Raw genomic sequence first — 13,615 nt, forward strand, 5'->3', positions numbered from 1 at the left:
CAGTGGTCTAGGATGCGGCTTAATGCCCCTTTCAGGCTGCAAATGTTTTTGGGACATTCAGAGCTCTCTGACACCGATTTTGGCCCACCAACATTTTCTGGACTTTAGTGGGTCTAGGATGCCTGTAAACCCCTTTTTTCGGCCTCCAAAGGTTTCAACATTTTTGCAGGCCTAAAATGCATTTTAAGGCCTTTTTTGGGCTGCTAACATATTCTGAGCCTTAGGGGTGTAGGATGCATTTTTCGTGCAAAAAATATTTTTGGGAATTTCAGTGGTCTAGGATGCGGGTTAATACCCCTTTCAGGCTGCAAATGTTTTTGGGAATTCAGGGCTCTCTGACACCATTTTTGAGCCACAATCATTTTCTGGACTTTAGGGGGTCTAGGATGCCTGTAAACCCCTTTTTTCGGCCTCCAAAGTTTTCAACATTTTTGCACACCTAAGAAGCATTTGAAGTCCTTTTTTTGAGCTGCCAACATTTTCTGATCTTTCAGGGTTGTAGGATGCATTTTTTGTGCCAAAAATATTTTGGGGAATTTCAGTGGTCTAGGATGCGACTTAATGCCCCTTTCAGGCTGCAAATCTGTTTGGGACATTCAGAGCTCTCTGACACTGTTTTTGGGCCACAAACATTTTCTGGACTTTAGGGGGTCTAGGATGCCTGTAAACCCCTTTTTTGGTCCTTCAAAGTTTTCAACATTTTTGCAGGCCTAAAATGCATTTTAAGGCCTTTTTTGGGCTGCTAACATATTCTGAGCTTCAGGGGTATAGGTTGCATTTTTCATGCAAAAATATCTTGGGGAATTTCAGTGGTCTAGGATGCGGCTTAATGCCCCTTTCAGGCTGCAAATCTGTTTGGGACATGCAGAGCTCTCTGACACTGTTTTTGGGCCACCAAAATTTTCTGGACTTTAGGGGGTCTAGGATGTCTGTAAACCCCTTTTTTGGGCCTCCAAAGTTTTCAACATTTTTGCAGGCCTAAAATGCATTTTAAGGCCTTTTTTGGGCTGCTAACATATTCTGAGCCTTAGTGGTGACGGATGCATTTTTCGTGCAAAAAATATTTTTGGGAATTTCAGTGGTCTAGGATGCGGGTTAATGCCCCTTTCAGGCTGCAAATGTTTTTGGGACATTCAGGGCTCTCTGACACCATTTTTTGGGCCACCAACATTTTCTGGACTTTAGGGGGTCTAGGATGCCTGTAAACCCCTTTTTTGGGCCTCCAAAGTTTTCAACATTTTTGCAGGCCTAAAATGCATTTTAAGGCCTTTTTTGGGCTGCTAACATATTCTGAGCTTTCAGGGGTGTAGGATGCATTTTTCATGCCAAAAATATTTTGGAGAATTTCAGTGGTCTAGGATGCGGCTTAAAGCCCCTTTCAGGCTGCAAATGGTTTTGGGACATTCAGAGCTCTCTGACACTGTTTTTGGGCCACAAACATTTTCGGGACTTTAGGGGGTCTAGGATGCCTGTAAACCCCTTTTTTGGTCCTTCAAAGTTTTCAACATTTTTGCAGGCCTAAAATGCATTTTAAGGCCTTTTTTGGGCTGCTAACATATTCTGAGCTTTCAGGGGTGTAGGATGCATTTTTCATGCCAAAAATATTTTGGAGAATTTCAGTGGTCTAGGATGCAACTTAATGCCCCTTTCAGGCTGCAAATCTGTTTGGGACATGCAGAGCTCTCTGACACTGTTTTTGGGCCACCAACATTTTCTGGACTTTAGGGGGTCTAGGATGTCTGTAAACCCCTTTTTTGGGCCTCCAAAGTTTTCAACATTTTTGCAGGCCTAAAATGCATTTTAAGCCCTTTTTTGGGCTGCTAACATATTCTGAGCCTTAGGGGTGACGGATGCATTTTTTGTGCAAAAAATATTTTTGGGAATTTCAGTGGTCTAGGATGCGGGTTAATGCCCCTTTCAGGCTGCAAATGTTTTTGGGACATTCAGGGCTCTCTGACACCATTTTTGGGCCACCAACATTTTCTGGACTTTAGGGGGTCTAGGATGCCTGTAAACCCCTTTTTTGGGCCTCCAAAGTTTTCAACATTTTTGCAGGCCTAAAATGCATTTTAAGGCCTTTTTTGGGCTGCTAACATATTCTGAGCTTTCAGGGGTGTAGGATGCATTTTTCATGCCAAAAATATTTTGGAGAATTTCAGTGGTCTAGGATGCGGCTTAAAGCCCCTTTCAGGCTGCAAATGGTTTTGGGACATTCAGAACTCTCTGACACCGATTTTGGCCCACCAACATTTTCTGGACTTTAGGGGGTCTAGGATGCCTGTAAACCTCTTTTTTCGGCCTCCAAAAGTTTCAACATTTTTGCAGGCCTAAAATGCATTTTAAGGCCTTTTTTGGGCTGCTAACATATTCTGAGCCTTAGGGGTGACGGATGCATTTTTCGTGCAAAAAATATTTTTGGGAATTTCAGTGGTCTAGGATGCGGGTAAATGCCCCTTTCAGGCTGCAAATGTTTTTGGGAATTCAGGGCTCTCTGACACCATTTTTGAGCCACAATCATTTTCTGGACTTTAGGGGGTCTAGGATGCCTGTACCCTCTTTTTTGGGCCTCCAAAGTTTTCAACATTTTTGCAGACCTAAAATGCATTTTAAGGCCTTTTTTGGGCTGCTAACATATTCTGAGCTTCAGGGGTATAGGTTGCATTTTTCATGCCAAAAATATTTTGGGGAATTTCAATGGTCTAGGATGCGGCTTAATGCCCCTTTCAGGCTGCAAATGTATTTGGGGCATTCAGAGCTCTCTGACACCGATTTTGGCCCACCAACATTTTCTGGACTTTAGGGGGTCTAGGATGCCTGTAAACCCCTTTTTTGGGCCTCCAAAGTTTTCAACATTTTTGCATGCTTAAAATGCATTTTAAGGCCTTTTTTTGGGCTGCTAACATATTCTGAGCTTTCAGGGGTGTAGGATGCATTTTTCATGCCAAAAATATTTTGGAGAATTTCAGTGGTCTAGGATGCAACTTAATGCCCCTTTCAGGCTGCAAATCTGTTTGGGACATGCAGAGCTCTCTGACACTGTTTTTGGGCCACCAACATTTTCTGGACTTTAGGGGGTCTAGGATGTCTGTAAACCCCTTTTTTGGGCCTCCAAAGTTTTCAACATTTTTGCAGGCCTAAAATGCATTTTAAGCCCTTTTTTGGGCTGCTAACATATTCTGAGCCTTAGGGGTGACGGATGCATTTTTCGTGCAAAAAATATTTTTGGGAATTTCAGTGGTCTAGGATGCGGGTTAATGCCCCTTTCAGGCTGCAAATGTTTTTGGGACATTCAGGGCTCTCTGACACCATTTTTGGGCCACCAACATTTTCTGGACTTTAGGGGGTCTAGGATGCCTGTAAACCCCTTTTTTGGGCCTCCAAAGTTTTCAACATTTTTGCAGGCCTAAAATGCATTTTAAGGCCTTTTTTGGGCTGCTAACATATTCTGAGCTTTCAGGGGTGTAGGATGCATTTTTCATGCCAAAAATATTTTGGAGAATTTCAGTGGTCTAGGATGCGGCTTAAAGCCCCTTTCAGGCTGCAAATGGTTTTGGGACATTCAGAACTCTCTGACACCGATTTTGGCCCACCAACATTTTCTGGACTTTAGGGGGTCTAGGATGCCTGTAAACCTCTTTTTTCGGCCTCCAAAAGTTTCAACATTTTTGCAGGCCTAAAATGCATTTTAAGGCCTTTTTTGGGCTGCTAACATATTCTGAGCCTTAGGGGTGACGGATGCATTTTTCGTGCAAAAAATATTTTTGGGAATTTCAGTGGTCTAGGATGCGGGTAAATGCCCCTTTCAGGCTGCAAATGTTTTTGGGAATTCAGGGCTCTCTGACACCATTTTTGAGCCACAATCATTTTCTGGACTTTAGGGGGTCTAGGATGCCTGTACCCTCTTTTTTGGGCCTCCAAAGTTTTCAACATTTTTGCAGACCTAAAATGCATTTTAAGGCCTTTTTTGGGCTGCTAACATATTCTGAGCTTCAGGGGTATAGGTTGCATTTTTCATGCCAAAAATATTTTGGGGAATTTCAATGGTCTAGGATGCGGCTTAATGCCCCTTTCAGGCTGCAAATGTATTTGGGGCATTCAGAGCTCTCTGACACCGATTTTGGCCCACCAACATTTTCTGGACTTTAGGGGGTCTAGGATGCCTGTAAACCCCTTTTTTGGGCCTCCAAAGTTTTCAACATTTTTGCATGCCTAAAATGCATTTTAAGGCCTTTTTTTGGGCTGCTAACATATTCTGAGCTTTCAGGGGTGTAGGATGCATTTTTCATGCCAAAAATATTTTGGAGAATTTCAGTGGTCTAGGATGCGGCTTAATGCCCCTTTCAGGCGGCAAATGTTTTTGGGACATTCAGAGCTCTCTGACACCGATTTTGGCCCACCAACATTTTCTGGACTTTAGGGGGTCTAGGATGCCTGTAAACCCCTTTTTTGGGCCTCCAAAATTTTCAACATTTTTGCAGGCGTAAAATGCATTTTAAGGCCTTTTTTGGGCTGCTAACATATTCTGAGTCTTAGCGGTGTAGGATGCATTTTTCGTGCAAAAAATATTTTTGGGAATTTCAGTGTCTAGGATGCGGGTTAATGCCCCTTTCATGCTGCAAATGTTTTTGGGACATTCAGGGCTCTCTGACACCATTTTTGGGCCACCAACATTTTCTGGGCTTTAGAGGGTGTAGGATGTCTGTAAACCCCTTTTTTCCACCTCCAAAGTTATCAACATTTTTGCAAGCCTAAGATGCACTTTAAGCCATTTTTGTGCTGCTAACATTTTCAGAACTTTCAGGGGTGTAGTATGCATTTTTTGTGCCAAAAATATTTTGGGGAATTTCAGTGGTCTAGGATGCAACTTAATGCCTCTTTCAGGCTGCAAATCTGTTTGGGACATGCAGAGCTCTCTGACACTGTTTTTGGGCCACCAACATTTTCTGGACTTTAGGGGGTCTAGGATGTCTGTAAACCCCTTTTTTGGGCCTCCAAAGTTTTCAACATTTTTGCAGGCCTAAAATGCATTTTAAGGCCTTTTTTGGGCTGCTAACATATTCTGAGCCTTAGGGGTGACGGATGCATTTTTCGTGCAAAAAATATTTTTGGGAATTTCAGTGGTCTAGGATGCGGGTTAATGCCCCTTTCAGGCTGCAAATGTTTTTGGGACATTCAGGGCTCTCTGACACCATTTTTGGGCCACCAACATTTTCTGGACTTTAGGGGGTCTAGGATGCCTGTAAACCCCTTTTTTGGGCCTCCAAAGTTTTCAACATTTTTGCAGGCCTAAAATGCATTTTAAGGCCTTTTTTGGGCTGCTAACATATTCTGAGCTTTCAGGGGTGTAGGATGCATTTTTCATGCCAAAAATATTTTGGAGAATTTCAGTGGTCTAGGATGCGGCTTAATGCCCCTTTCAGGCTGCACATGTTTTTGGGACATTCAGAGCTCTCTGACACCGATTTTGGCCCACCAACATTTTCTGGACTTTAGGGGGTCTAGGATGCCTGTAAACCTCTTTTTTCGGCCTCCAAAGGTTTCAACATTTTTGCAGGCCTAAAATGCATTTTAAGGCCTTTTTTGGGCTGCTAACATATTCTGAGCTTCAGGGATATAGGTTGCATTTTTCATGCCAAAAATATTTTTGGGAATTTCAGTGGTCTAGGATGCGGGTTAATGCCCCTTTCAGGCTGCAAATGTTTTTGGGACATTCAGGGCTCTCTGACACCATTTTTGGGCCACCAACATTTTCTGGACTTTAGGGGGTCTAGGATGCCTGTAAACCCCTTTTTTGTTCCTTCAAAGTTTTCAACATTTTTGCAAGCCTAAAATGAATTTTAAGGCCTTTTTTGGGCTGCTAACATATTCTGAGCTTCAGGGGTGTAGGATGCATTTTTTGTGCCAAAAATATTTTTAGGAATTTCAGTGGTCTAGGATGCGGGTTAATGCCCCTTTGAGACTGCAAATGTTTTTGGGACATTCAGAGCTCTTTGACACAGATTTTGGCCCACCAACATTTTCTGGACTTTAGGGTGTCTAGGATACCTCTAAACCCCTTTTTTCCACCTCCAAAGTTTTCAACATTTTTGCAGGCCTAAAATGCATTTTAAGGCATTTTTGGGCAGCTAACATTTCAGAACTTTCAGGGGTGTAGTATGCATTTTTTGTGCCAAAAATATTTTTGGGAATTTCAGTGGTCTAGGATGCGGGTTAATGCCCCTTTCAGGCTGCAGATGTTTTTGGGACATTCAGGGCTCTCTGACACCATTTTTGAGCCACCAACATTTTCTGGACTTTAGGGGGTCTAGGATGCTTGTAAACCCCTTTTTTGGTCCTTCAAAGTTTTCAACATTTTTGCAGGCCTAAAATGCATTTTAAGGCCTTTTTTGGGCTGCTAACATATTCTGAGCTTTCAGGGGCGTAGGATGCATTTTTCGTGCCAAAAATATTTTGGGGCATTTCAGTGGTCTAGGATGCGGGTTAATGCCCCTTTCAGGCTGCCAATGTTTTTGGGACATTCAGGACTCTCTGACACCATTTTTGGGCCACAATCATTTTCTGGACTTAAGGGGGTCTAGGATGCCTGTACCCTCTTTTTTGGGCCTCCAAAGTTTTCAACATTTTTGCAGACCTAAAATGCATATTAAGGCCTTTTTTGGGCTGCTAACATATTCTGAGCTTCAGGGGTATAGGTTGCATTTTTCATGCCAAAAATATTTTGGGGAATTTCAGTGGTCTAGGATGCGACTTAATGCCCCTTTCAGGCTGCAAATCTGTTTGGGACATTCAGAGCTCTCTGACACTGTTTTGTGCCACCAACATTTTCTGGACTTTAGGGGGTCTACGATGCCTGTAAACCACTTTTTTGGACCTTCAAGGTTTTCAACATTTTTGTAGGCTTAAGATGCATTTTAAGTCCTTTTTTTGAGATGCCAACATTTTCTGATCTTTCAGGGTTGTAGGATGCATTTTTTGAGCCAAAAATATTTTTGGGAATTTCAGTGGTCTGGGATGTGGGTTAGTGCCTCTTTCAGGCTGCAAATGTTTTTGGGACATTCAGAGCTCTCTAACACCGATTTTGGCCCACCAACATTTTCTGGACTTTAGGGGGTCTAGGATGCCTCTAAACCCCTTTTTTGGGCCTCCAAAGTTTTTGACATTTTTGCAGGACTAAAATGCATTTTAAGGCCTTTTTTGGGCTGCTAATATATTCTGAGCTTCAGGGGTATAGGTTGCATTTTCCATGCCAAAAATATTTTTGGGAATTTCAGTGGTCTAGGATGCGGGTTAATGCCTCTTTCAGGCTGCAAATGTTTTTGGGACATTCAGGGCTCTCTGACACCATTTTTGGGCCACCAACATTTTCTGGACTTTAGGGGGTCTAGGATGCCTGTAAACCCCTTTTTTGGACCTTCAAGATTTTCAACATTTTTGTAGGCTTAAGATGCATTTTAAGTCCTTTTTTTGAGATGCCAACATTTTCTGATCTTTCAGGGTTGTAGGATGCATTTTTTGAGCCAAAAATATTTTGGGGAATTTCAGTGGTCTGGGATGTGGGTTAGTGCCCCTTTCAGGCTGCAAATGTTTTTGGGACATTCAGAGCTCTCTGACACTGATTTTGGCCCACCAACATTTTCTGGACTTTAGGGGTCTAGGATGTCTGTAAACCCCTTTTTTGGCCCTCTAAAGTTTTCAACATTTTTGCAGGCCTAAAATGCATTTTAAGGCCTTTTTTGGGCTGCTAACATATTCTGAGCTTAAGGGGTGTAGGATGCATTTTTCGTGCAAAAAATATTTTTGGGAATTTCAGTGGTCTAGGATGCGGGTTAATGCCCCTTTCAGGCTGCAAATGTTTTTGGGACATTCAGGGCTCTCTGACACCGATTTTGGCCCACCAACATTTTCTGGACTTTAGGGGGTCTAGGATGCCTGTAAACCCCTTTTTTCGGCCTCCAAAGGTTTCAACATTTTTGCAGGCCTAAAATGCATTTTAAGGCCTTTTTTGGGCTGCTAACATATTCTGAGCTTTAGGGGTGTAGGATGCATTTTTCGTGCAAAAAATATTTTTGGCAATTTCAGTGGTCTGGGATGCAGGTTAATACCCCTTTCAGGCTGCAAATGTTTTTGGGAATTCAGGCTTCTCTGACACCATTTTTGAGCCACAATCATTTTCGGGACTTTAGGGGGTCTCGGATGCCTGTACCCCCTTTTTTGGGCCTCCAAAGTTTTCAACATTTTTGCAGGCCTAAAATGCATTTTAAGGCCTTTTTTGGGCTGCTAACATATTCTGAGCTTCAGGGGTATCGGTTGCATTTTTCATGCCAAAAATATTTTTGGGAATTTCAGTGGTCTAGGATGCGGGTTAATGCCCCTTTCAGGCTGCAAATGTTTTTGGGACATTCAGGGCTCTCTGACACCATTTTTGGGCCACCAACATTTTCTGGACTTTAGGGGGTCTAGGATGCCTGTAAAACCTTTTTTGGTCCTTCAAAGTTTTCAACATTGTTGCAGGACTAAAATGCATTTTAAGGCCTTTTTTGGGCTGCCAACATATTCTGAGCTTCAGGGGTATAGGCTGCATTTTTCATGCCAAAATATTTTGGGGAATTCCAGTGGTCGAGGATGCGACTTAATGCCCCTTTGAGGCTGCAAATCTGTTTGGGACATTCAGAGCTCTCTGACACTGTTTTTGGGCCACCAACATTTTCTGGACTTTAGGGGGTCTAGGATGCCTGTAAACCCCTTTTTTGGTCCTTCAAAGTTTTCAACATTTTTGCAGGCCTAAAATGCATTTTAAGGCCTTTTTTAGGCTGCTAACATATTCTGAGCTTTCAGGGGTGTAGGATGCATTTTTCGTGCCAAAAATATTTTTGGGAATTTCAGTGGTCTAGGATGCGGGTTAATGCCCCTTTCAGGCTGCAAATATTTTTGGGATATTCAGGGCTCTCTGACACCATTTTTGGGCCACCAACATTTTCTGGACTTTAGGGGGTCTAGGATGCCTGTAAACCCCTTTTTTGGACCTTCAAAGTTTTCAACATTTTTGCAGACGTAAAATGCATGTTAAGTACTTTTTTTGAACTGCCAACATTTTCTGATCTTTCAGGGTTGTAGGATGCATTTTTTGTGCCAAAAATATTTTGGGGAATTTCAGTGGCCTAGGATGCGACTTAATGCCCCTTTCAGTCTGCAAATCTGTTTGGGACATTCAGAGCTCTCTGACACTGTTTTTGGGCCACCAACATTTTCTGGACTTTAGGGGGTCTAGAATGCCTGTAAACCCCTTTTTAGGTCCTTCAAATTTTTCAACATTTTTGAAGGTCTAAAATGCATGTTAAGGCCTTTTTTGGGCTGCTAACATATTCTGAGCTTCAGGGGTGTAGGATGCATTTTTCGTGCAAAAAATATTTTTGGGAATTTCAGTGGTCTAGGATGCCTGTAAACCCCTTTTTTGGACCTTCAAAGTTTTCAACATTTTTGCAGACGTAAAATGCATTTTAAGTCCTTTTTTTGAACTGCCAACATTTTCTGATCTTTCAGGGTTGTAGGATGCATTTTTTGTGCCAAAAATATTTTGGGGAATTTCAGTGGCCTAGGATGCGACTTAATGCCCCTTTCAGTCTGCAAATCTGTTTGGGACATTCAGAGCTCTCTGACACTGTTTTTGGGCCACCAACATTTTCTGGACTTTAGGGCGTCTAGGATGCCTGTAAACCAATTTTATTCGGCCTTCATAGTTTTCAACATTTTTGCAGGTGTAAAATGCATTTTAAGGCCTTTTTTGGGCTGCTAACATATTCTGAGCCTTAGGGGTGTAGGATGCATTTTTCGTGCCATAAATATTTTTGGGAATTTCAGTAGTCTAGGATGCGGGTTAATGCCCCGTTCAGGCTGCAAATGTTTTTGGGAATTCAGGGCTCTCTGACACCATTTTTGAGCCACAATCATTTTCTGGACTTTAGGGGGTCTAGGATGCCTGTAACCCCTTTTTTGGGCCTCCAAAGTTTTCAACATTTTTGCAGGCCAAAAATGCATTTTAAGGCCTTTTTTGGGCTGCTAACATATTCTGAGCTTCAGGGGTATAGGTTGCATTTTTCATGCCAAAAATATCTTGGGGAATTTCAGTGGTCTAGGATGCGGCTTAATGCCCCTTTCAGGTTGCAAATGTTTTTGGGATATTCAGAGCTCTCTGACACCGATTTTGGCCCACCAACATTTTCTGGACTTTAGGGGGTCTAGGATGCCTGTAAACCCCTTTTTTGGGCCTCCAAAGTTTTCAACATTTTTGCAGGCCTAAAATGAATTTTATGGCCTTTTTTGGGCTGCTAACATATTCTGAGCTTCAGGGATATAGGTTGCATTTTTCATGCCAAAAATATTTTTGGGAATTTCAGTGGTCTAGGATGCGGGTTAATGCCCCTTTCAGGCTGCAAATGTTTTTGGGACATTCAGGGCTCTCTGACACCATTTTTGGGCCACCAACATTTTCTGGACTTTAGGGGGTCAAGGATGCCTGTAAACCCCTTTTTTGGTCCTTCAAAGTTTTCAACATTTTTGCAGGCCTAAAATGCATTTTAAGGCCTTTTTTGGGCTGCTAACATATTCTGATCTTCAGGGGTGTAGGATGCATTTTTTGTGACAAAAATATTTTTATGAATTTCAGTGGTCTAGGATGCGGGTTAATGCCCCTTTCAGGCTGCAAATGTTTTTGGGACATTCAGAGCTCTTTGACACAGATTTTGGCCCACCAACATTTTCTGGACTTTAGGGTGTCTAGGATACCTCTAAACCCCTTTTTTCCACCTCCAAAGTTTTCAACATTTTTGCAGGCCTAAAATGCATTTTAAGGCCTTTTTGGGCAGCTAACATTTCAGAACTTTCAGGGGTGTAGTATGCATTTTTTGTGCCAAAAATATTTTTGGGAATTTCAGTGGTCTAGGATGCGGGTTAATGCCCCTTTCAGGCTGCAGATGTTTTTGGGACATTCAGGGCTCTCTGACACCATTTTTGGGCCACCAACATTTTCTGGACTTTAGGGGGTCTAGGATGCTTGTAAACCCCTTTTTTGGTCCTTCAAAGTTTTCAACATTTTTGCAGGCCTAAAATGCATTTTAAGGCCTTTTTTGGGCTGCTAACATATTCTGAGTTTAAGGGGTGAGGATGCATTTTTCGTGCCAAAAATATTTTTGGGAATTTCAGTGGTCTGGGATGTAGGTTAGTGCCACTTTCAGGCTGCAAATGTTTTTGGGACATTCAGAGCTCTCTGACACCGATTTTGGCCCAAAAACATTTTCTGGACTTTAGGGGGTCTAGGATGCCTGTACCCTCTTTTTTGGGCCTCCATAGTTTTCAACATTTTTGCAGACCTAAAATGCATGTTAAGGCCTTTTTTGGGCTGCTAACATATTCTGAGCTTCAGGGGTATAGGTTGCATTTTTCATGCCAAAAATATCTTGGGGAATTTCAGTGGTCTAGGATGCGGCTTAATGCCCCTTTCAGGCTGCAAATGTTTTTGGGACATTCAGAGCTCCCTGACACCGATTTTGGCCCACCAACATTTTCTGGACTTTAGGGGGTCGAGGATGCCTGTAAACCCCTTTTTTGGGCCTCCAAAGTTTTCAACATTTTTGCAGGCCTAAAATGCATTTTAAGGCCTTTTTTGGGCTGCTAACATATTCTGAGCTTTCAGGGGCGTAGGATGCATTTTTCGTGCCAAAAATATTTTGGGGAATTTCAGTGGTCTAGGATGCGGGTTAATGCCCCTTTCAGGCTGAAAATGTTTTTGGGACATTCAGGACTCTCTGACACCATTTTTGGGCCACAATCATTTTCTGGACTTTAGGGGGTCTAGGATGCCTGTAACCCCTTTTTTGGGCCTCCAAAATTTTCTACATTTTTGCAGGCGTAAAATGCATTTTAAGGCCTTTTTTGGGCTGCTAACATATTCTGAGCCTTAGCGGTGTAGGATGCATTTTTCGTGCAAAAAATATTTTTGGGAATTTCAGTGGTCTAGGATGCGGGTTAATGCCCCTTTCATGCTGCAAATGTTTTTGGGACATTCAGGTCTCTCTGCACCATTTCTGGGCCACCAACATTTTCTGGACTTTAGGGGGTGTAGGATGCCTGTAAACCTCTTTTTTCCACCTCCAAAGTTATCAACATTTTTGCAAGCCTAAGATGCACTTTAAGCCATTTTTGTGCTGCTAACATTTTCAGAACTTTCAGGGGTGTAGTATGCATTTTTTGTGCCAAAAATATTTTGGGGAATTTCAGTGGTCTAGGATGCAACTTAATGCCTCTTTCAGGCTGCAAATCTGTTTGGGACATGCAGAGCTCTCTGACACTGTTTTTGGGCCACCAACATTTTCTGGACTTTAGGGGGTCTAGGATGTCTGTAAACCCCTTTTTTGGGCCTCCAAAGTTTTCAACATTTTTGCAGGCCTAAAATGCATTTTAAGGCTTTTTTTGGGCTGCTAACATATTCTGAGCCTTAGGGGTGACGGATGCATTTTTCGTGCAAAAAATATTTTTGGGAATTTCAGTGGTCTAGGATGCGGGTTAATGCCCCTTTCAGGCTGCAAATGTTTTTGGGACATTCAGGGCTCTCTGACACCATTTTTGGGCCACCAACATTTTCTGGACTTTAGGGGGTCTAGGATGCCTGTAAACCCCTTTTTTGGGCCTCCAAAGTTTTCAACATTTTTGCAGGCCTAAAATGCATTTTAAGGCCTTTTTTGGGCTGCTAACATATTCTGAGCTTTCAGGGGTGTAGGATGCATTTTTCATGCCAAAAATATTTTGGAGAATTTCAGTGGTCTAGGATGCGGCTTAATGCCCCTTTCAGGCTGCACATGTTTTTGGGACATTCAGAGCTCTCTGACACCGATTTTGGCCCACCAACATTTTCTGGACTTTAGGGGGTCTAGGATGCCTGTAAACCTCTTTTTTCGGCCTCCAAAGGTTTCAACATTTTTGCAGGCCTAAAATGCATTTTAAGGCCTTTTTTGGGCTGCTAACATATTCTGAGCTTCAGGGATATAGGTTGCATTTTTCATGCCAAAAATATTTTTGGGAATTTCAGTGGTCTAGGATGCGGGTTAATGCCCCTTTGAGGCTGCAAATGTTTTTGGGACATTCAGGGCTCTCTGACACCATTTTTGGGCCACCAACATTTTCTGGACTTTAGGGGGTCTAGGATGCCTGTAAACCCCTTTTTTGTTCCTTCAAAGTTTTCAACATTTTTGCAGGCCTAAAATGAATTTTAAGGCCTTTTTTGGGCTGCTAACATATTCTGAGCTTCAGGGGTGTAGGATGCATTTTTTGTGCCAAAAATATTTTTAGGAATTTCAGTGGTCTAGGATGCGGGTTAATGCCCCTTTGAGGCTGCAAATGTTTTTGGGACATTCAGAGCTCTTTGACACAGATTTTGGCCCACCAACATTTTCTGGACTTTAGGGTGTCTAGGATACCTCTAAACCCCTTTTTTCCACCTCCAAAGTTTTCAACATTTTTGCAGGCCTAAAATGCATTTTAAGGCATTTTTGGGCAGCTAACATTTGAGAACTTTCAGGGGTGTAGTATGCATTTTTTGTGCCAAAAATATTTTTGGGAATTT

Source organism: Ambystoma mexicanum, chromosome 7p (assembly GCF_040938575.1).
Source record: "Ambystoma mexicanum isolate Mex_15411 chromosome 7p, UKY_AmexF1_1, whole genome shotgun sequence".
Taxonomy (NCBI): domain Eukaryota; kingdom Metazoa; phylum Chordata; class Amphibia; order Caudata; family Ambystomatidae; genus Ambystoma; species Ambystoma mexicanum.